Source organism: Macaca thibetana, chromosome 7 (assembly GCF_024542745.1).
Source record: "Macaca thibetana thibetana isolate TM-01 chromosome 7, ASM2454274v1, whole genome shotgun sequence".
In the NCBI taxonomy this organism is placed as follows: Eukaryota; Metazoa; Chordata; class Mammalia; order Primates; family Cercopithecidae; genus Macaca; species Macaca thibetana.
The window spans coordinates 76,365,945-76,390,998 of NC_065584.1; the positions used below are offsets into that span (position 1 = coordinate 76,365,945).

Consider the following 25,054-nt stretch of genomic DNA (forward strand, 5'->3'; position numbering starts at 1 on the left):
AAAAAAACAAAAACAAAAACAAAAATTAGCCGTGTGTGGTGGCGAGCGCCTGAAATTCCAGCTACTTGGGAGGCTGAGGCAGGAGAATCGCTTGAACCCAAGAGGCAGAGGTTGTAGTGGGCCAAGATCCTGCCACTGCACTCCAGCCTGGGCAACAGAGCAATACTCTGTCTCAAAAAAACAAAAAACAAAGAAAAAAAAAAGTTCTGCTCTATATTTTAGGTACTAGACTCATCTAATAAATGATTTGAAAATAATTTATTCTGTTTTGTGAGTTATCTTTTAATTTTTTTGATAATGTCCTTTGAATTACAAAGGTTTTGAATTTTGATTGTCTGATTTATCAATTTTTTTCTTTAGTTGCTTGTTTTAGGTGTTATATCTAAGAACCCAGCAGCATGTTTAATAGGTCTCTTCTTGCTCTAAGAACTGTCCCCATGGACACTAAATTATGTGGATACCCTCCTAATAAATCTCTAATTCCAGCTCAAGGAAGCAAAGATAGGCAATTGGAGGCCCCTGGCCAGGTGGATGAGTAAATCCTGACTTATTTTATCCTTACCTCAGCATGGCGAGTGCCATCATTTGGCTTCTCCCTAAAGGAAATCTGCCAGCAATTTTAGTTGCCATTTTGTATACTTACTCAACAAGTTTACATTGAGCACTTACTCTGTATCAAGTACTTTTCCAAAGGAGGAAAAATTGCATCAGCAAATTACAAAGAGAAAATTTTAAAAAATGCTTTGCCCTTTTTCTTTTTATAAAAAAGGCAGTATAATAACTACAAATATTGAAAAGCTAAAAGAGCTCCTAATCTCATGATTCAAATGTAATTATTTCATTTTTATTTATTATAATTGTTGTTCATAACCATACACATATTTTAATATAGTTCAGTTAGCATAAAGGAATTTAATATTTTGCTTTTTAAAAACTTAATATTTTATCATATATTTAAGAAAATGTCTTTCTTGACTTTGGCCTCAGACAATATAAGGGAAAGGAAGCAAACAACAGGAGAAAATGCGTAAGTCAATAAAATATTATTAAGATAAGCAAGTATGGTTTATAAGTGGATTTGTGCTCTGGTCTGTGAATGCTTATAGGCTGGCAAATTGAATTCAAGAGTATATAATTCTATTCCATATTATTAACATTTTTCTTTTTCTTCCTGATCTATGACTCTGGTTCCACTGATTACCTTAACCAAATTACATGGATAATTTAATTTCTAGCTATTGTTCATACTGGTCAGTTAAATGTTTGCATCTAGATAAGGTTTTCTCCTTTAAGTTTGTAGCTAAACAAGAAGTTTGATATATGAACTAATTTTTATTAGAATTCGCTTCGAGAATCATATGTCCCAAAGAAGATAATAATAGATCTACATACATAAACATAGTAACTGATGATAATTTCTATAGGTATTTTTATAATAGGTATATAGTTTTTCCTTATATATAAAATAATTCCACAACAATACTATTTATCAACTATGTAGAACCAGCTTGCTGGGTAAGTTCAATTTCTTGAATTAGACAAATAATCTTTTTTTTTTTGAGACAGAGTCTTGCTCTGTCACCCAGGCTGGAGTGCAGTGGTGTGATCTCGGCTCACTGCAACCTCTGCCTCACAGGTTCAAGCAATTCTCCTGCCTCAGCCTCCCAAGTAGCCGGGACTATAGGTGTGTGCCACCACGCCTGGCTAACTTTTGTATTTTTAGTAGACACAGGGTTTCACCATGTTGGCCAGGCTGGTCTTGAACTCCTAAGTTTGTGATCCACCCACCTCGGCCTCCCAAAGTGCTGGTATTGCAGGCGTGAGCCACCATGCCTGGCTGACAAATAATCTTAAATTATGAATCTTATTACAAATTATTTGGGTCTTAATGTTGTCTTGTGTGATTACTATTCTAACATTTAACTTTGAAGTGGATGATCATCCATCATTAGTTTTCATATCAAATATATATACAACTGGTGAATAGGAGTTCTGTGGGGGGCCTTATATGCTACTCCTAAAGAATGAAGCACCCTGAATAAAAGCACTAACTTACTTTCTTCAGTTACCTGTCAGCATGTAAAACAGTTGACTTTCCTAAAGAGCTTGTGGCAGAAGTTGAGGGTTTGTATAATAGTTAATTAACATGGCCCTCCTCCTCAGTCCTAGCTCTGGCTTGACCTATCCCATTCTCCGAGTTTTGGCTCATTTTTAGAACTCAGCTGGAAGGTCATTAACTTTTGCTTCTTCACCTTGAGAGATAAACTTTGTGATTAATTTGGCTTATGATAGTGTTTCCTGTGGTTCTCATCAGGGACTTTCTGGCAGGGAAACATGGATGAGCAGACCAAGGACTTTCTTTTAATTCCTTTTAGCCCTACTTTTATTGATTCCCCACAAACACCTCCTTCCCACTTCTTAAAAGTCTGCTACGGATTCTATTATCCAGAACCTGCTGTCCCTGGCCACTGCAGGTGTGTTGCTGCCTAATCTTCCCCCTCTCCACTGGAACCTTCCTGCTCACTCTTTCAGGGTCACATCCCTCCTGCCTTTCAAGGTGAAAACTATATTAAAGCAATAGCCAGAGGAGATCTCCAGGGTCTTCTCTCCTACCCCAGTTTACAGCATCTTAACACTGACTTCCTGAAGTCTCATTCCCTTTTTTATGAAAACTAGAAGAATGATTTTCATAAAATCAGAGGATAAACAAACAGCAACAACAAAAAGATAAAATCAGAGGATAACCCCTAAGAGACCCCGTAATACAACATGTTCATTTTCCATAGGAGAAAAACACAGTCCAAAGAGGTTAAGTGGCTTTCTTATAAAATATTACAGCAAGTTTGGAACAAAACCATAAAGCTTATGCACACGTAAAGCACTGTATTTCTTCATCTGATCAGAGAATGAGGATTTGGGAGGGGCCTTAAGAGTCCTTGTTAGGTATGAACACAGTTGCAGTCATTTCTAGTGTCAAGGGTTATCAAATACATAGTTGCAGATCTACCTTTGTTCAGTATTCCTGCTTAGAAGCACCAGCCCTGAGTTTAACAGCTTCTTTCCAGGTTAAATGACTTGCTCTTACTTGCCATCATAGGTCACGATCTGCTACTCTGTTTTTAAGCACTTCTTGAACTAATATTTATAGTAGTAGTTTGCTACTGGGGGAAATCCTATCCATTGCCAAAAGTTCTCATTAGAAATTTAGTGCTAAAAGCTGTCACAGATTATAGCAAGCTCAGCAGTATATTGACAAATAATGCTTGATAGACTACAAAGTGGAAAGCTGTATCACAAAGGGCCAGCAGATCTTTTGTTAGAGTAGGGTATCAGTGTCATCTCAGGCTTCAGATCACATTGAAATCAACAGAGTGGAAGCTGTGCCTACCCATGAATTTTGTGACATGAGCTTGCCACATGTGAAGCCTAGTGTCCTCAGTGGTTCCATCAACATTGAGTAACCTGGCATGACTGGAGTGATGACTAATAACAAACTTCCAAAGCTACATTTTCCAAAGTCTGATCCCAGGAACATTCATTCTAAAAGTTATTAATATGCATTCCTTTAAAAAATATATTATATTCCAAATAAGTTTGTGAAACATTGCATCAAATGCAGCCCACTAATATACATAATGACTCTCTAAGAAATGGCTGTAATATATTAATATGTAGTGCTTTTCAGACTTATTTAAGAATGCTTTTTTTTTTGAGACAGAATATCGCTGTGTTGCCCAGGCTGGAGTGCAGTGGCATGATCTCTGCTCACTGCAAGCTCTGCCTCCTGGGTTCACACCATTCTCCTGCCTCAGCCTCCCGCCACCACGCCCAGCTAATTTTTTTTTGTATTTTTAGTATAGACGGGGTTTCTCCGTGTTAGACAGAATGATCTCGATTTCCTGACCTCGTGATCCGCCCACCTCAGCCTCCCAAAGTGCTGGGGCTGGGATTACAGGCATGAGCCACTGCGCCCGGCCAAGAATGCCTTTTTAAGGCATTCTCCTTAACTCCTATTAACCTCTTTAGGGGTACAATCAAGAGGAGGACGCTAGAGTTCCATGGGTACACTAGAATTCCATTGTTGGGTAATATTGTTCTACCATCATTGAATTTCACGATTTCAGAAATAGAAGTAATCTTAAAGGTAATCTGTCATTTTCAGTTTCCCAAACATATGCTAGTTGGAACCTAAAATCATTGAATTGGTTATATTTGAACAATAAATTATAGCAGGATATCACACAGCAAGTTAAATGGGTAACCACTGGCTTACTTCATTATTTTTACATATACCATTAAATACCAACTGTTATACTTCTAAAAATGTTTCATTTATTTGTGGGAAAATTGTTTTGTTATACAAAGCCTAGAAAATGCAGTATAATGCTTTATAGTGGTAAGTATAAAATAAGTAGGAAGTATATCAAATTCTCCATTCCTTCATCAAATATCTGATGAGCACCTTCTGTATGTAATATATAACATGCTAGTTATATATTATATCTCAAATCCTGAGAACACCTCAAGGAAGGAGGTAGTATTCTCATTTTACAAGTGAGGAAATTGAGCTTCTGAGATATGAAGTGATTTTCCCTAGGTAATGCCTACTAAGTGGTGTAATTAGAATTTGAATGCAAGTCACCAATTCCAAAGCTATGTTCTTTCTGCTACCTATAATACAGCTTCTTCTTTATTGTGACTGAAAATTTCAATTTAAAATTAAAGTATAATCAAAGTATAATGGTAGCTGAACAGTGGGACACATTTCCATTTGGTTAAGATAATAACATTGGTGTTTGTTTAAGAGTGCTGTCAGTTGTTAGCGCCAGGTGGAAAAACTCGGATTCTACATCTCTATCTCTGACTCCTCTTCTCTAGCTCTGACCCCTCTTCTAAGCTATAGTCCCTCATTTCCCCTTGGATGCCTTATTGTCACCTCAAATGTGACATGTTTAAAATCAAACTAATCATTTTCCCCTCCAAATTCCACCTTCTAATTTCATTCTCTTAGTCACTTAGCTTAAAGTCTGGAGCCATCTTTGAATCTTTTGTGAAACTATTGGTTGGACTCAATGATACATAATATCCCTTACAATTCTGAAATTCTAATGTTGTTATTCTTGTACCATGTACTTAGGCAAAATGAATTTCTTTCTCTGCTTTGAGCCTGCTAAAACTATCTTCCAGAGTTTTTTCAATATCTAATAACATATATTCTACTCATCCATCCTTATATATACTTCAAAGCCCATTTTAAATGTCATCTCTTTAAACCCTTCATGAGCCTCCCAACTGCACTTCACAGTAATTGCTCTCTCCTTCAGGATCCTATAATAGTTTTGTTCCTTTTTTAGGGTACTTTACAATACCCTGTATACATGACACAATATATATCTTGCATATTATTCTTTACATATACATATACACACTGTATATATACACATTATATATATACATGATATACACACACACTATGATACATGTTTTAGTACTGTAAGTAATATATACAACAAATATATATGATATATAACATATATAGTGTGTGTATATAGGGTTTTATAAAAATTATGAATACATGAGATATGTAACTAATCTATATATTGTATGTATGTATAAGAATAGGTAACTAATATATATGATTATATATAGTGTGTGTCTCTGTCTAATCTATATAAAGTGAGGTAAGGGGGATGCTTGGCAGGGGATGTTTGGGTGTGAGCAGGGTGGGCAGGGTTTATGGGCTAGGCATGATCACAGGGTGTGGGAGTGATGGTAAGGAAAGAAAGATGAGAGAGGGGCTTGAGATGGCTAATTTGGGGCTTTCAGAACCTTAGTGGGGTAAGGGCAGTATCCTCCAAAGGAATAGATGGCAGTTATGGATGATTGCTCACACATAGCAGGGTTGTTCAAATAAGTAAATATCTCAAGGATAATGGGAGCCAGGCTTCTCTCTGTAGGAGAAAGTAGTTATAAATGTAGAAGGGCAGAAACTAGAATGAACTGTATGATGCTGGATTGGAGGTTTTACTGTGAACACATGATTTTTCAATATATATTGTTAAAGAAATATAGCTGTAAACATGTGTGTAAGGATACAAATAAAGATGTGCTGTGTGTGTGTATGAATGTATAAATATTCCCTAACTGCATCCACTGAGACAGTCTGGTCTATGGACACTCAATAGCAGTGAGCATACCTAGTGCTAAATACCATTCGCCACTATAAGGAATCAGGACTCCTGAATAAATAATTACATCCAAGGCTGGAGCAGGATGAGTCTGAAACATCTAATTGCCCTAGTGACTAGGGGAGTGCCGAAAGAATGATGGGGATGTGTCAAAAGGGCACAGAATGGTAGCCTGTTAATTTTGAATCTGGATTGTGTGTATATGGTATTTAAAGCTCTTTTAATTATTCTGCATTTTAAAAATATTTTACAACAAAATGTTTATAGAATCTAAGGCCGGGGCCAGGCGCAGTAGTTCATGCCTGTAATCTCAGCATTTTGGGTGGCCGAGGTGGGCAGATCATGAGATCAGGAGTTTGAGACCAGCCTGACGAACATGGTGAAACCCCATCTCTACTAAAAATACAAAAATTAGCCAGGCATGGTGGCACACACCTGTTATCCCAGCTACTCAGGAGCTGAGGCCAAGAGAATTGCTTGAACCCGGGAGGCGGAGGTTGCAGTGAGCTGAGATCACGCCATTGCACTCCAGCCTGGGTGAGAGAGCAAGACTCCGTCTCAAAAAAAAAAAAAAATTTAAGTCCAGGTACAGTGGGTCACACCTGCAATCCCAGCACTTTGGGAGGCCACGGTGGGTGGATCACTTGGGCCCAGGAGTTCAAGACCAGCCTGGGCAAAATGGTGAAACTCTCTCTCTACAAAAACAAACAAAATTAGCCAGGAACAGTGGCACGTCCATTGTCCCTGCTACTTGAGTGGCTGAGGTGGGAGAATCACCTGGGAGCCTAGGAGGTTGAGCCTGCAGTGAGCCATGATCAGACTACTGCACTCCAGCCTGGGTGACAGAGTGAGACCTTGTCTTCTTGTCTCAAAATAAATAAATAAATAAATAAATAATCACATAAACACACACACACAACACAGAAGCTAGAATGAATGTGAGACCTTGTCTTCTTGTCTTAAAAAAAAAAATTGAACACACACACACACACATCACAGAAGCTAGAATGAATGGGGCCCCTACCCACCAAACTTGGGATAATTGAGCATCAAAATAAATAATGATAGAGACAGAATATTGGCTGGGTGTGGTGGTGTGCATGCCTGTAGTCCTAGCTACTTACTTGGGAGGCTGAGGCAGAAGGATCACATGAGCCCAGAAGTTCAAGACTGTAGTGTGCACCATTATTGCATTATCGACCTATGAATAGCCACTGCACTCCAGCCTGGGCAACAAAGGAGGCCCTGTCTCAAGAAAAAAAAAAAGAGAGAAAAGAGAGAAAGAAACAGATTATAAGTCATTTAACAAATAGAAACCTCTGGATCCATACTAATTAATATAAATACATTAATTGAAGATAAGAAACAAGATATTTACAAATATCTTGAAAGAGTTTCAGAGTCTCCCTCACAAAATACTTATTAATTTACAAAGGGGGGAAAAAAAGTAACCACACTGGAGAAGCCTAACAGACATCACCTTATTAAAGTAAACATCTGTAATGAGAGAAGTTAAATCGTGCCACCTGATAGGATGCCATGAGAAGAAAGCAGCAAGACTTCTGAAGTCCTGTCATACCTAGCTGAATGTAATCACGAGTAAATATCAGACAGACCCAAAGTGAAGGCCATTCTACAAAAATAACTGGCCAGGAATCTTTAAAAGTGTCAAGAATATGAAAGGCAAAACAAGACCGAGAGTTCCAGTTTGAAGAGTAGGAGATACATAAGTAAATACTATGCTTGATTCCGAACGGAATCTTTTACCATAAACAACATTATTGGGACAAAATTGGTAAAACGCTGAGTTACGTAAATGTTTTGATTTTGATGGTTAATTGTGATTATGTAGAAGGTGCTTAGGGACAATGTGGTATGGTGTCAGCAATTTAATCTCAATTCAAGAAAAAAAAAGTTCTTTGTACTATACTTGCAACCTTTTTGTAAGCTGGAGATTGATTCAAAATGAAACTTGAAAAATTACATTTAAAACGCTGGGTGTAGTGGGAAAACGCACATGACTCGAGGTAAGAGGTTGTTAGTCTCAGTTCTGCCACTGACTTAGTATGTGACCTTGAGCAAGTCACTTTACCTCAGTCCTCAGAGTCAAGGCTCTCTAGGATCTCTTCCACGCCTAACATCTACACCCACGGCACTGGCCCCGCCTGAATTTCTCCAGGCCCTTTAGATGTCCCAGAGCTGCACCCGAAGACTCTGGCTTGCTATAAAAACAGACAAAAATAGTTGTGGCCGGATCTCCGGACTGAAAAACCGCTGTCCTAATCCTAACTTGGGCCGCAGTCTCCATCGCTCTTTCGACGGTGAAGCAGTCACGCCTGCCAGAGTGGGCGCTCGATGGCTCGGCAGCCAGCTGGTGGGGCCTTGGACCAGCGGCGCGGCGCAGGGCGCGCTCCCAATCGCTAGCTCCCGCCGTACTCGCGGCTGCGAGCTTTCCGGCCACGCCCCGCGCGCGCCCCGCCCACTTCACTGCCTCGCTGTCGCCGCCGCCGGCAATTCCAGATTCTGCTAGAGTTAGCAGAGCAGGCGGTAGCGTTGCGGGACCGGGACGGGCGCTGAGCTCAGGAGGACCCCCCAAAGGCAGGCAGTCGGGGATCCGGAGAGCGTTGACACCTCCGGGCGCGAGGGAGCTGTCTGGGCTGCCTGTTGGCTGGGAGGGAGGACGGACCGGGGCCGCAATGTGAGTTGAGCTCTCGGGGATCCCGAGGGTGGTCGCGGCAGCGATGTGATCGCGAAAGAAGCCGGTGGGAGAACCGGTCGAGGGGCCAGGTGTCTTGACCCTAAGGGCTGGAGTCCGCCAAGGAGGGGCTGACTGGGGCACGGGGTCGGCTGATGAACGGCGCCGTCCGTCCTTCCTCCTGGGCTACGGGAAAGTCTGGCTTCACCTGTGCACAACAGGTAGGCATGGACCTGCCCGCCAGCGGGAGACGGGGTCGCCGGGCGTGTGGGGAAGGTCAGGAGGTCGGAGCCCGCCCCGCCAGCTCGCCGCTCCCGGGACCCCGCCCTGCGGTGTCCGCTGCGCCAGTGGTCAGCCTGGAGCTGGAGCCCCGGCCCGGCCTTCAGGCGAGCTTCCTTAGAAGCCCGTTCGTTTTCTGCAGGAACCTTCAAGGAGAGTTCCCAGAAGGGAGCAGTGGAGAGTGTGGATATTTGCCTTCTGTTTCAATTCTCTTCAGGAAAGCAAGCTTTTCCTGGGGTAGCATTTGCTTAGTGTGAGGAAACATTTTCTTTCACCCTACTCTCGGCCAACGCGGCGTTATTTCAAGTGATCATAAAGTCTTTAGAAACTTTATAAAGCGTTTTATAGTGCCTGTTTATCACAGTAATGGATACCTCTGGCAAGTTGGGATAATTTTCTTGACTGTCAACTCAGATAATAGTAAAATAGCTTGAGCTCCTACATTAAAGGTCATAGTTACCCATTGTTTTTATGTGCATTCATTTATTGAACAAATATGCAGCACTTTTTTTGGGGTTAGGCGCCCTTAAGGAATTTACAGCCTGAAAGACGTTAAAAGTTTAAGGAAGAATAAAAGGGGCCCACAAGTACAGTTAAGAACTTCCAGAGAAAATACTCTCAGTGAAATTAGTTAAGCTCTAGGGAAAGCAGAAGTGTGGTTAGAATTGAGCATTAGTTGGATGAGGAGAGGAGAATTTTGTTTCATTTTCCAAACATTTTAGAAAGTATGTCTTTGAGAAAGTGATCTTAGATAAAGTATCGAAGCCGAGATTTGTGTTACATTTTAATACCATTGGCTTTTTTTTTTTTTTAACTGGTAAGCAGGCAGGATTTATGATTTAAGAATAGTGACAGTTGGAGAATACCGTAGTATGGATTTGTTGTGCCTTGGAATGCAGTTGTTTTACCTAGATAACTAGAAAATAGGAGAAGAAGACTCCTCACCTGAAAGTCAGGAGACCTGAATTCTAGCTTAAGTTCCCTCCACTATTTAAGGATGTTAGATTAGGTCACTTTTTTATTATTATTCATTATTGTATCTGACTTTAGTCACAGAAAATACATGACTCCAAAGTACCTTTTTTAATTCTTAATTTATTAATTAAAATTAACTACATTAAACTAATGAATATATTATCTACAGAAAAAAATTACTTTTTTACTTGTCTTTAACCAATGCACTTACCTTTCTTCCTGCTTTATTTCAAAAAGGTTGAGGCAGTTTATAATAATCTTTCTTAACTATGAATAACATAAGGGTTAAATTCTGGATTTTTTAAATTCTAAAATAATTTTATTCTGAATTAAGCAGTTTAATGACATCTGCATTTTTTTAAAAAGCTCCATTGAGTCTTGTGTGGTTCATTAATTATCCCATAGTATAATTGAAGAGTTTGAACAATCCTTTAATGAGACCACTGTCCTCATATAAATAACACTTCTGCTTTTTCAGGAGACATTGAGAAACTATTATTAAATCTCATTTGAGAAATCAATTAACTGGGGCCAAAAAAATTAGTAAAGACTTGCCTGTGTTACTTAATTAGATCCCTTGTCTAGTTCTAGTGTTAAATTTTTGAATTAAAATAGTGCTCAGCAATCTAGAGCCTGTGGTTCAAATCTACTGTGCTGGCAGTTTTATAAAAGTTTTATTGAACACAACAATGCTCCTTCGTTATGGCTGTTCATGTGTTGTTTCTGAGTAGTTGTGATAGAGACCGTATGGCTCCCAAAGCCTAAAGTATTGTCTGGTCCTTTACAGAAAAAAATTAGTGGACCCCTGAACTAGAACTCTTAAGTGCTTAATCACTAAATCTTTTGTAGGAAGAAATAGATTAAATTCAGTTTTAATTCTTTTGTTCGTTTGTTTGTTTGTTTGTTTGTTTTTATTGAGACAGGGTCTGGCTCCCTAGCCCAGGCTGGAGTGCAGTAGCAAGATCTCAGCTCACTTGCAAGCTCTGGCTCTTGGGTGCAAGTGATTCTCCCGCCTTAGCCTCTGGAGTAGCTGGGGTTACAGGCATGCGCCACCACGCCCGGCTAATTTTTGTGTTTTTAGAAGAGACGGGGTTTCACCATGTTGGCCAGGCTGGTCTCGAACTCCTGACCTCGGGTGATCCGCCCGCCTTGGCCTCCCAAAGTGCTGGGATTACAATCGTGAGCCACTGCGCCCAGCCTCACTTTTACTTACTAATCTTCGTTTTTCATTATAATGTCAGGTAATTGTAGGATTCGTAAATGCTTCTGGATCTGCAGTGTGTAATGATAGAGGAGGGGCATGGTTTTTCTGCTACATTTACCTAGTATAAAGTTTTATAATTTAAGCAACTGTAGCCTTTTTTTAAAAAAATTTTTTAATTTTTATTTTATTTTATTTTTTTAGACGGAGTCTCGCTGCGTCCCCCAGGCTGGAGTGCCGTGGCGCCATCTCGGCCCACTGCAACCTCCGCCTCCGGGGTTCAAGCGATTCTCCTGCCTCAGCCTCCCAAGTAACTGGGATTACAGGCACGTGCCATCAAGCCCAGCTAATTTTTTTTTTTTTTTTTTTTTTTTTTTTTTTTTTTTTTTTTTTGAGACGGATTCTCACTCTGTCGCCCAGGCTGGAGTGCAGTGGCACGAACTCGGCTCACTACAACCTCCGCCTCCAGGGTTCACGCCATTCTCCTGCCTCAGCCTCCCGAGTAGCTGGGACTACAGGCGCCCGCCACCACAACCGGCGAATTATTTTTTTTTTTTTTTCTCAGTAGAGATGGGGTTTCACCCTGTTAGCCTGGATGGCCTCCGTCTTCTGACCTCGTGATTCGCTCACCTCAGCCTCCCAAAGTGCTGAGATTACAGGCGTGAGCCACCGCGCCCGGCCAGCTCTAGCCTTTTGTAAGCCTAGGGAAGAGGAAGAGTTTTTATATATTTCTCTAGCAACTTTGTTATTTTAAGTTTTAATTTAGATCTAGTATGGGAAATGTTTTTCGTTTAGTGAACTTCTCTCTTTTTACTGTGTCATTCATAGGGTTTATCATAAGCAGCAGTAAGGTACCTTTATTCAAAACAGTTTTTTGTTTGTTTGTTTGATTGATTGATTTTGAGACAGAGTCGCTGGAGTGGACTCAAGAGATCCTTCTACCTCAGCCTCTTGAGTAGCTGGGACAACAGGCACATGCCACCATACCCAGCTAATATTTTGTATTTTTTTGTAGAGATGCAGTTTTGCTATGTTGCCCAGGCTGGTCTCAAACTCCTGGGCTCAAGGAATCCCCTCATCTCGGCCTCCCAAAGTGCTGGAATTACAGGTGTGAGCCACCACATCTCACCTCAAAAGAGTTTTTTAAACAGGAATCTAGTGATTAAAATCTAGTGATTCCTAGTTGGTCATAAAGTCAGACAGAATATTATAGGAAGTGTAACTGAACAAGAAATCAAACATATTTACAGTGAGAACCAAATGGAAAGCTAGAACTCTTTAAGCAGATACCTAACAGATTGAAACAGGAGTATATATCCTGAATCATGCTTGGGCTTTTTTTTTTTTTTAATGGTAACAACACAAAAGGTTTATTTCTAGAAAAGAAGCATAATAGCCATATTAAAGCACTATATTATTTGCCTAAAAGATTAGAGCTGGTTATGTGACAAAAATGAAGGAAAACTTGGAGAAGGTGATAATTTTAAATATTTAAAGCTGTACATATACTTTTACTAATCTTAAAACCATCGACCAGGTGTGGTGGCTCATGCCTGTAATCCTGGCACTTTGGGAGGCCAAGGGGGGCATATCACTTGAGGTCAGGGGTTTGAGATCAGCCTGGCCAACAGGGTGAAACCCCGTCTCTACTAAAAATACAAAAAAATTAGCCAGGTGTGGTGGCGGGTGCCTGTAATCCCAGCTACTCGGGAGGCTGAGGCAGATAATTGCTTAAACTAGGAAGGTGGAGGTTGCAGTGAGCCAAGATCGCACCATTGCACTCCAGCCTGGGCGACAGAACGAGACTCCATCTCAAAAAACAAAAGCAAAAATTAGCCAGGCATGGTGGTGCACACCTGGAGTCCCAGCTATTCAGGAGGCTGAGGTGGGAGAATCACATGAACCCATGAGGTGGAGGTTGCAGTGAGCTGAGATCCTGCCACTGCACTCCAGCCTGGGTAACAGAGTGAGATCCTGTCTCAGAAAAAAGAAAAGGAAAAAAAAAAAAACAAAAAACCACACCATAGTATGGTGCTAATTTTACTAAATTGTTGTTTTATGTATGTATTTTTTCAGTAACTTAGTTGTCCTTTATTGCCCAAGTAATGCTTCTCAATGGGCAAATATACAATAGCATTTATATACTTTTCTGTTGCATTTGGAGGTTTCTGCATGTTGAATATATACATATCTGTGTGTCTGTACACAAAATAATACCTTACTCAAAACAAGTAATAATACCTTTTTTATGTAAATGAAATTACCAGAAAACTGAAGTTACCCATTGAATCACCAAAACTCTTAAAAAACTATTTTGGGAGGAAATCAGAAAAAAGCAAAGCAGATATACACGTACAAAATCCCTTAGTCCTAATTCTAGAGTCTAAAAGGCTCTGAAAAGTTTTTTTCTTAACTCATTTGGTAGCAAAACGTGGCCTGAACTGATGCAAAGGTATTTGCAGTCATTATCCCATCTTATGTGAATATGGATCTGCATATCTTTTGCTGCAGAAATATCAGTTAGTTTGATTTATGGAGTGCTGCCCCAGACAGTTGTGGCGATTTGATGTAATAGATGGTTATGTTTACTGTATTCCATGAGTAGGACATGAAAGTGGCAGTCAGAAGGCAGAATAATATGGAGTTATTCCAGGGAGCTGTAGTTGCAAAGAAGCTAGCTGGATGTCTGGCAGGGAGTGAGAAGCAGTGCCTGCCAAGGAAAGCCCTCAGGTAAGGCTCCAAGAGGTTAAAAATTTGGCTAAATTTTAGGTTAGGTAGCTAAATTTTATGAGGTATGTTGTGAATTAAAAGTAGGAACCAGCTGGGTATGGTGGCTCACGCCTATAATCCCAGCACTTTGGGAGGCCAAGGCGAGCGGATCACGAGGTCAGGAATTCGAGACCAGCCTGACCAACATGGTGAAACCCTGTCTACTAAAAATACAAAAATTAGCTGGGCATGGTGGCGCGCACCTTAATCCCAGCTACTCAGGAGGCTGAGGCGGGAGAATCAGTCACTTGAACCCGGGAGGCAGAGGTTGCAGTGAGCTGAGATGGTGCCACTGCACTCTAGCCTGGGTGGCAGAGTGAGACTCCGTCACAAACAAACAAACAAACAAATGTAGGAACCATGAAGAAGAACCAGGATGTTAGACCATAGTGTGGATTAAGAGTGAATCTGTGAATTCTAAGTGGGATGTAAGAGCCATGAACAATTAGAGGAGAGGGAAAAGGAAGATTCTAAAGCGGGTAGAGTCTAATGGCTAAACTTGGAAGTCCTAGGTAGCAGATTGCACAAGCAGCAGATTCAAGGATTGACTCATTTTGAAAATGGAGCAAGAATTTCTGGCCTCTCCTGTAAACTCTGATGTGCTAGAGGAATAATGGCATCTTGTACACGTTGCTCCTGTATTAAGTAGCCCTATATTGCTCTGCTTTTAAAAATATCTATATTCAATATTATTTGTCTGTTCCATCACTGTTAGCTTCCTACTCTCGGTGGGTTTGCTCTTTTACTTTTAATGTGCTTCTCTATCTAGAATCCAGACAACTGGATTATTAGTCATTTCTAGACTAAGAATGAATAGGCTTTGATGGATTTATGTCAGTAAAATCCATGAGTTCTGAAACAATTGCTCTATAGACTTCGTTTTTTTACTTCCTGTTACTGGAATCTCAGGTACCAAGTAGTGTGATTAATAGCTAGTGACTTCAGGAGAGTGTGGTGGGAAATACAAGAAAAGTAAAACTTCTTAACTTAAAATCTGCCTGTGGCATTCCTAAAGGTCCAGAATGAAATCCCTTTTCCATGGAGAGATGGGAGAATTGGTGTGTGGAATGAAGCATAATAAAAATAGTCAAGAATAGCCAAAGACTAAACTAATAATTTTAGTAATTATTGATTTGCCATCTAGATGGAAAGGGCTCTCTGAAAGCTGATGTCTCTGGAAGACATAACACTAACAAAAAGCCTCAAAGTACTGGAGACATAAAAGTGAAGTGGTGAGAAAGAACAACAAAGTTAGAAGGATTGGCTGCTTCACCAGCTATGGCAATAACTATATTAGCAATAGCAGTGATGTCTTAAGTTTCAGTATTATGAGGATTAAATGAGATAGTGAATTAAAAGGTTTTAGTGCATAGATCCTCAAAAAATAATCATTTTTCTGTCACTGACATATTAGAGTTGGTTCCTACTGCTCAGTCTTATCTAACCCTCCCACCCCCCAGAACACTTCCTTTTATGCTTCAGGGGTGTTCTCTTTCATAAGCTGGAAGGAGAATTGCTACAAACAGTAGTCTAGTTGGGTCTCCCACTGGCAATCTCACCATCATGGAATCCAGCTTCTGCCATTTTTCTCATTCCTCACAATAACATGCAGTATTTTGAGGGGGTGGGGGGAAAGACGGCAAAATAAATTCAGTCCCCAACCTGTAACCCTTTTTAACCCCAACTTCTTATAAATTTCTTGTCCTCGTGTTAAATTCTTTGTCTTGGTAACTCCTGTTTCTCTTCTATTCCACCCTGACTTCTCTATCCTAATAGGATGTGCTCCCCATCAGTTCTTAGAGCAGTGCGTATTTGCTGTTCGTATTGCCTTATATTACGTAGTGGTGAGCAGCAACATTCTTCCCGTTCCTACCAAGTTTGCAGAAAATATTCTTGGCATCTTAGTACACTGAATGTGTTTTTATTATATATGAAAATTAGAAGTATTAGTGCTGTGCCTGGGGTGTGTCATAAGTTAGGTTTTTGTGGTATAAGTTAGAAAACATGGATTCATTTGACTGTGGGAATTCATATTCAGAATTCCGTAAATCAAATTTTAAAATATATAGTACAACAAGTCATTTTTAGTTTGTAAAGGGTGTATATGTGAAAGTTACTTAACAATATAGAATAACACAATTTTTTTTTTTTTTAGATGGAGTTTGGCTCTTGTTGCCCAGGCTGGAGGGCAGTGGCACCATCTTGGCTTACCACAACTTTCACCTCCCAAGTTCAAGCTGTTATCCTGCCTCAAGCCCCCCGAGTAGCTGGGATTACAGGCACCTGCCACCATGCCCGGCTAATTTTATATTTTTAGTAGAGACAGGGTTTCTCCATGGAACTCCTGACCTCAGGTGATCCGCTCGCTTCGGCCTCCCAAAGTGCTGGGATTATAGGCGTGAGCTACTACACCTGGCCACAGAATGACACAGATTTTTATGCAAATTGATAAATCTTAAGTATACAAAGTTGAAACTTTGTATATTTGTCTTCTCTCTCTTTTTTTTTTTTTTTTTTTTTTTTGAGATGGAGTCTCTCTCTGTCACCAGGCTCCTGAGTAGCTGGGACTATGGGCACGCGCCACCACACCCAGCTAATTTTTATATTTTTAGTAGAGATGGGATTTCACCATGTTGGCCAGGATGGTCTCAATCTCTTGACTTCATGATCCACCCACCTGGACCTCCCAAATTGCTGGGATTACAGGCATGAGCCACCGCACCTGGCCATCGTCATCTTTCTTTATTTACATCTTTATGAGAAGATTCTGTTTATATAGGTATTTTGATCCAAAATATTAATCAGAAATGTCCTCTTTTAAGTAGAAGTAAGACATCAATAGTCATTGATAGTGGAAATTATATATCCTTCTACTAATAATAAATCATTTCAGCCTGGATGCAGTGACTCACGCCTGTAATCCCAGCACTTTGGGAGGCCAAGACGGGCAGATCACTTGAGGCCAGGAGTTTGAGACCAGCCTGGCCAACATGGTGAAACCCCATCTCTACTAAAAATACAAATATTAGCTGGGCATGGTGGCACATGCCTGTAATCCCAGCTATGTGGGAGGCTTAGATACGAGAATAGCTTGAACCTGGGAGGCGGAGCTTGCAATGAGCCAGGATCACACCGCTGCACTGCCCTCCAGCCTGGGCAACAGAACGAGACTCCTTCAAAAAAAAAAAAAAAGAGAGAGAAAGAAATCATTTTATAATATGAACAAAACAGAAATTTTTAGATTTTTTGACCTATACTAGTCTTTAATGATTAGTAATTCAAAGATTGTATTCTATAGAACACACAATTCTATGAGATTCCTGGCTGGGAAAAAAAGAAAAAGGGAGTAAAGGAGAGGCTTATAGTTAAAACGTGTTTAGAAACATCAAATGCTTTATCTGCATGCCCTCTTGGCTGTACATAGTGCGCATTACCATGTTACATGTATGGAGAAACTGGTGAAGGAAACTGACAATGTGGCATTTCCCAAAACCATTTCAACTTGGATTTCCCCCTCTTCACATAGAATACATGTTCTCATTCTTCTGGCAGTATTCCACAAAGTATTCTTGGTAAACACTGCTTTATCTAAAGGTTTCTCTTAACATGTAAAACTTCTGCACTCAGTTTTCTTTACTTTTTTTTCCCCCCATTAAGCCTTTTGCACTCCTGTGCATTTGTAGTTTTCATAGTTTTATATGACAGCCTAGTATTCTTTGAATATGTCAAATTTTAACCATTTCTTTAGTGTTGGACTTGTAAGTTCTTTTGAATTTTCACTAGAATTACAGTTAATTACAGTGCTGTAATTAATACTTTTATACTTATATTTTCCTTTTTCTTATGAATTTTCAAAAACTGGATGTTTTTATCAAATGGTTTTGATATTTTTATAACTTAGGATAAATAATATTTTTTTTCTAACAGAGTTGAACCGTTTGTACTGCCACTGTTTATATTAAACTATCAGCTTTTCTAAAATTTTAGCACTGGCTGTAGAAGTTTTTGCATTTTTCATATTTAGATTTAATATGCATGGTTTTGAACCACTCACCTAAATCAAATTATTTCCTATTGAGCTTAAATCATTATTATATTGTTAACATTTCAAATTTTTAACTAATGATAGCCAATTTATTTGTAGGGTTGTTATAGAGAATTAGACTAATGTTAAGTTCATACAAAATAATGTCATAGGTTTGAATTTCATTGTCAGAGATTTTTCTGCTGTTTTCTGAGGCAAGTAATTTTTTTAGCCAAATTTTAAAATACTGTTGTAGAAAGAAGGAAACAAGATATTTCAGATTCAAAGATGGAATTGATACAGACAAGATTTTTAAATTATCAAGTTATAACTATATTAAAGAACTCTTAACATTACAAATGACTTGCTTCTTATCCATTTTACCCTAATTCTAATAAACTATACTGGTTAAGTGTCAGCAAACCAACTTTAGGATTCTGCCTAGAGATATGTAAAGTGCTGTAACAAAAGGACTTCGTTTTCTTTATACCAGGGGCAGCCTTCTTTAAGCAACATCTCAATTGTGGCCTAATGCTGTTTGTAACTTGTGAGTTCCTGTTTTTGTAACGTATAATTTTGCAAAGCCTAAATCACAAGTGAAAATCTGAGGTCAGGGTAGAATAATCTAGCTTCCTTATAGATGGAAGCTATTACTATATTTTTGGGAAAGGTTTGGATTTTAGGATTTATCTGTGTTTTTTGAATTGTGGGAGTTCTTGAGAGTTGGGGTTTTTTGTTTTGTTTTGTTTACTTCGTGCTTTTTGTTCAGAACTGAGGAACTAAGACTATAGGGTGAATTGAAGCTGTTATGGTGTCTTTTAGGTAAGTAAAAGTCAAATGGAAGTAATTGAAATTGAAGTCTGAGACGTATCCCAACACTTCAGGCACTTGATACATTCTGGAATTAGTTTCATTTACTGTTTAGTGACTTTTTTGTTTTGTGAATTATTTTCATGCTCCAGAAGGAAAACACTAACAAACCAATCCAATAAACCTTTCTAACCTTGTATCCAGTGTCTTCTTTGATTATTTGTGATCTTTCCCTTTTCCCTCCTTGAAATGATATAATCATTTTAAGAAACTAAAATGACCAAGAAGATTAGGAATACTTTTTTCTCCCTATAAATTTCAACATGTTTCCATTGCTACCAAAATAGACCTGTAAACTCTAGAGAGAGAAAATTATATTAGCACTTTCTATCAGGACCGGAATAATCAACTGCCTGTATGTTTGTTGACATTGTTGAAGGTGCTTACACTACCATGCCTAAATAAAATTGAAGTTAACTCATTTCCAGATGAATTGAAACCAACCCTTGGTTGGTTTTGTTTGTTTTGAGACAGAGTCTTCCCGAGGCTGGAGTGCAGTGGCGGAATCTTGGCCCACTGCAGCCTCCGCCTCCCTATCTCAAGGGATCCTCCCACCTCAGCCTCACGAACAGCTGAGACTACAGGTGTGCATCACCACATCCAACTAACTTTTGTATGTTTTGTGGAGACAGGGTTTTGCCATGTTGCCCAGGTTGGTCTTGAACTCCTGGGCTCAAGTGATCTGCCAGCCTTGGCTTCCCAAAGTGCTGGGATTACAGGCATGAGCCACCGTACCTGGCCTGATAATACGGTTGTTAACTGCTCTCAGAGATGGTTTTGGAGTAAGTTACTTTAGAAAAGAAAACTCTGAGGCCGGGCTTGGTGGCTTATGCCTGTAATCCCAGCACTTTGGGAGGCCAAGGCGGGTGGATCACCTGAGGTCAGGAGTTCAAAACCAGCCTGACCAATATGGTGAAACCCCATCTCTACTAAAAATACAGAAATTAGCCGGGCCTGGTGGCATGTGCCTGTAGTCCCAGCTACTCTGGAGGCTGAGACAGGAAAATCACTTGAACCCAGGAGGCGGAGGTTGCAGTGAGCCAAGATTGTGCCATTGCACTCCAGCCCAGGTGACAGGATGAGACTCCATCTTTAAAAAAAAGAAAAGAAAACTCTGACCCTAGAATATTGGTGCCCTGCTGGTTCCTTTTTCTATTAGTAGTCAATAATATACATGTGTGTTACTCTAGGCTAATAAAGTTACTAGGCTTAATACAGAGCCATTCGAAAAGAAAGAATATTATGCAAAGTACAGACATTAGTACACATATACACTATGTCTGATATTTGAAGACTGGTGCTTAAGTTGAATCTCATAAATTGTCAAGCCAGCCTTTTTTTCACCTATAAAAATGGCAGTTTCATATAGTTCAGCTTACTCATGGCTTAGTGGTTCTTCAATTTTTCCATTAAAATAGTATTTTTAACAGCAAAAGGGAGTGATTTTTGTTAAAGGACGTCTAGAAAGGCATTATCATTCTCAGGATTTCTTTGAAGTCTCATGTTTTATTTTGAAGTGTTTTATTAATTTTGCCTTCCATATGCATAAATCTGTATTTTAATATAAAACAATGTTAAAAATTAATGCTTAGGGAAAACTTTAAGTAAAATTTGACCCTCTAGTCTAAATTTGACCTCTAGCATAGTAATATGCTTCATAATCTGCTGGAGTTATCCCAGTTTGAGAAGCATAATTTGGATGTTACCTTGGTACCTTAGGTCTAGTTCACAGTGCCTACTTTTCTCAACATAAAAGACCTCTGGCATGAAAATGATGACTGAGTAACTAGGAGTATCTATCATGTACAAAGTACAGACAGTTTTGAAAGAAGCAAATAGTGCCTAGAGAAATACCTAGTCTAAAAGCATTTAAATACCTTTATAACTTAGTTCAGTTATTGGCTTTAGGGTAAGCACATACAGTGTTTGGCTGTAAAGTAATGGAATAAACATTCTTGTGTACCTTTTAAAAATGTATTAATAGAGCCAAGCATGGTGGCTCATCCCTGTAATTCCAGCACTTTGGGAGGCCGAGGTGGGTGGATTACCTGAGGTCAGGAGTTCGAGACCAGCCTGACCAACATGGTGAAACCCCGCCTCTACTAAAAATACAAAATTAGCCAGGTGTGATGGTGGATGCCTGTAATCCCAGCTACTCGGGAGGCTGAGGCAGGAGAATTGTTTGAACCCGGGAGGTGGAGGTTGCAGTGAGCCGAGATCGCACCATTGCACTCCAGCCTGGACAACAAGAGTGAAACTCCATCTCCAGAATACATATATATATATATAAATAAGTGATGATAACAAGTACATTTTAATGTTTCTCCTTGGAACAGTTTGCTTAGGTCTAGAAGTTGCTAGGTGCTGGCAGCATTTTGACTAATACTTCATACTATATTGCATTCATGGAGAGTCATAGTATACATTAACCTAATTAAATAGCCTGAGAAATCTTATAGGTAAAAATCCCTAACTTTGTCTTAATGCGAGATTCCCAAATTTATTACACCAAGGAACCTGATGTTCTGTCGTTGGGAAACAGTGTCATTTAGTTCCATATATCCACAAATTATGTACAAAATGTAAGCTTTTTAAAAAATGACTGGCTTTGGGTTTTTTTGTTTTTTGATCATGGCTCACTGTCACCTCAACCTCCTGGGCTCGAGTGATCTTCTTACCTCAGCCTCCTAAGTAGCTGGGACTGCAGGTATGCACCACCATGCCCAGCTAATTTTTTTATTTTTTGTGGAGATGGGGTCTCATTATGTTGCTCAGGCTGGCCTTGAATTCATGGGCTCAAGCCACCCTCATGCTTTGTCCTCCTGAAATGCTGGGATTATAGGTGTGAGCCACTGTGCCTGGCCCCTCTTCTCACTTTTTTTTTTTTTTTTTTTGAGACAGAGATTCACTCTTGTCACCCTGGCTAGAGCGCAATGGAATGCAATGGCATGATCTTGGCTCACTACAACCTCCAGCTCCCGGGTTCCTGGGTTCAAGTGATTCTCACGCCTCAGCCTCCTGGCCTCCTGAGTAGCTGAGAATACAAGCATATGCCACCACGCCTGGCTAATTTTTTGTATTTTTGGTAGAGACAGGTTTTCACCATGTTGGCCAGACTGGTCTCAAGCTCCTGACCTCAGGTGATCCGCCTGCCTCGGCCTCCCAAAGTGCTGGCATTACAAGCGTGAGCCACCGGGCCTGGCCTAACTTCTCACATTTTTGAGGGGCTTGATTGGATGAAAGGGTGGCAGCATAGTATGTTGTGGTTAAAACAAATATATCTGAAGTCAGATTGCTTAAGTGCACACCCAGGTTCTCTGTGACCTTGGGAAAGTCACTTAACTTCTCTGTGTTTCAATGTCCTCATCTGTAAAATAGGGCTCATAAAAATAGCTGCTTCATGGACAGTTTGTCAGATTATTCAAGAAAATAATGTAAAGCACTTAGAGTACTGCTTAGACTATAATAAATAGTAAATATTAGCTGCTTCTGTTAAATATAGCTGGCATTACATTTGGGGCAGCAGTTTTATAAAATCCTTTTTTCAAGTAGCAACTAACTATACTTTGAAAAATATATTTAAATATATTGACATATGTGTTCACTTGTAGTAAATCACCTTGTAATCTCAATAGAAACATAAGAGAAACTAAGAGAAAAATTAGAAAAATACGCATTCCTCAGGTATATGTAGGGTTGTGGTTATATTAAAACATATAGCAGATAACATTGACTGAATTTGTATTCATCTTCCTGATGAGGTAAGACTTCAGATAAGAGCAGCAGCCATCTGTTTGCAAAATGCCCTTGTTTATCTCATGGGTAGTGCATATGTGGAGCTCTCAGGTGCATTTTAGACTTGTGAGTTTAGATGTGAGATTACCAATATGAATTGTCTACTTCTTTTAGGAGTAATTTACATAAGGAATATATTGAGGGCATTAGAGATGACTTTATGACCTGCTTATGATCTCAAGCTTTTTGCTGAATTATTTATTATCACATTGTGTTAGCTATTTTGCTTCTTGATAGATCATTTTACACCACAATATTGCTGCTGCCTAAAGAAAAAAAACGTCTCTTCAGCAGATACTAATGACTTCTAGAAAGGGTAATTTGATTCTGAAGATAGGATTTTGACTTGCCCTGGTATTAATAAGAAATTTTCTCTATGATACTGTGGTTATTTCTACCCCCCAAACAATCATAGATACTAAGTGCAAACTTGTTTTTCACCTTGTGTGTATTTAGTAGGTTTCTTCCAGAAATTATTTCTGTAGCATTTATTAACTGTATCCTTAATTGTGAATATTTTGGCTAGTTCACTTCAATAATTGAAGAAAGGAGAGGAGGGTTTTTTAAAACAAGCTAGAATTTATGTTGCTTCAGTAAAAATGAATGTTTAACAGCATTGTTTATATTCCTTTTTTGTTGTTGTTCAAGACAGAGTCTCACTCTGTCTCCCAGTCTGGAGTGCAATGGCATGATCCTGGCTCGCTGCATCCTCTGCCTTCAGGGCTCAAGCGATTCTCCTGCCTCAATCTCCCGAGTAAGTGGGACTACAGGTGTACAACATCATGCTTGGCTAATTTTTGTATTTTTTGTAGAGATGGGGTTTCGCCTTGTTGCCCAGGCTGGTCTCGAATACCTAAGGTCAGATAATCTGCCTGCATTGGCCTCCCAAAGTGCTGGGATTACAGGTGTGAGCCACCACACCTGGCCACATTGTTTATATTCTTTGTTCTGTAAAAGTGACATTTTTGAAAATGACCTAAGATTTTCTTTCTCTTTCGTTTTTTTTTTTTTTTTTTTTTTTTTCTGGTGGAGAGGGTGTCCCACTGTTACCTAGGCTGCTCTCAAATTCCTGGCCTCAGCAGTTCTCCTGCCTTGGCCTCTCAAAGTACTGGGATCATAGGCATGAGCCATCACACATGGCACTGGACCCAGATTTTTTCTTTTTTTGATTTTGAGACAGGGTCTCACTCTTCACCAGGCTGGAATGCAGTGGTGTGGTCATGGCTTACTGAAGCCTCAGCCTCTCTGGCTCAAGTGATCCTGCTATCTCAGTCTCACAAGTAGCTAGGACTACAGGCATGCACCACCATGCCTGGCTAATTTTTTAATTTTTTGTAGAGACAAGGGTCTATGTTACCCAGGCTGGTCTTGAACTCCTGAACCCAAGACTCAAGTGATCCTCCCGAAGTGCTGGGATTACAGATGTAAGCCATTGTGCCTGGCCCTGAACCCAGATTTTTATGCACAATCTTCTTATGTTTAAATGTTAGCCCCAATGCATTGCAGGCAGTCTTGACCAACAGGGAACCAGTTTGTGACTACTGTCTTTTAAAGAGGCTGTTTTCAGTTGTATTATAATTATGATGACCTGATACTCTAAGTGATTTCAAACAGGTAAACCATTTGAAATTATGAAACAGATAAACTGTTTGAAAAAATGAAAAGCCTTTCCCATGTCTGTCATCTAATTTTCTAATACCTCTTTAGTTACTGGCTTCTCTGTAAAAGTATGAGATTTGTTTAGGGAAATGTGAGATATGTATTTTAACTATTTTAGTTAAATTAGCCATAGCATTTTATCTATATTCCTATGAAATTCCAATTAACATGTTTCTATTTAAGGACATTAGTGAATAGGAATACCCATCTTTTGTACATGCTATGGTACCTTCTATGTTCTTTAACTTTCCTGATGATAGCTGCCACTCCTGTAAGTAGTAGTAGTTTTTAATAGCCAACTTGTGTTTTATTTCTTTTCTTAAATAATTTTTTTCTACTTTTTGTTGTGCTTTTTAAAATGCAAAAAATGAAGAGTAGTGAAATGATCACTCACATATCCACTACCTATATTCGGCTGTTAACATTTTGCCATATTTTATGGTTGAGTAAGTGGTTTAACCATTTAAAAAGTAAGTTACGGTAAAGCATGCATCTCCTAAAAATAAAAAATCTGTCTAGTAATCACAATGCCATCTTATAAATTTGTATGTTAATGTGAATATGTATATATATACATACATTTATATTTATATGCTTTT

At 39.4% G+C, this 25,054-nt stretch overlaps 1 protein-coding gene across 8 annotated transcripts in view; it reads left to right on the forward strand.

Moving 5' to 3' along the window:
• Nucleotides 1-8,673: 8,673 nt before the first annotated feature.
• The window catches only part of HEATR5A (HEAT repeat containing 5A), a 124,739-nt gene continuing 108,358 nt past the window's right edge, over nucleotides 8,674-25,054 (forward strand). For 4 of the 8 annotated variants that reach the window (XM_050799682.1, XM_050799689.1, XM_050799690.1 and 1 more), the window contains exons 1-2: nucleotides 8,674-8,886; nucleotides 23,449-23,550. The gene's annotated coding sequence lies outside the window, so the exon portion shown is untranslated. The other 4 variants (XM_050799684.1, XM_050799688.1, XM_050799683.1 and 1 more) reach the window with 4 other exon arrangements.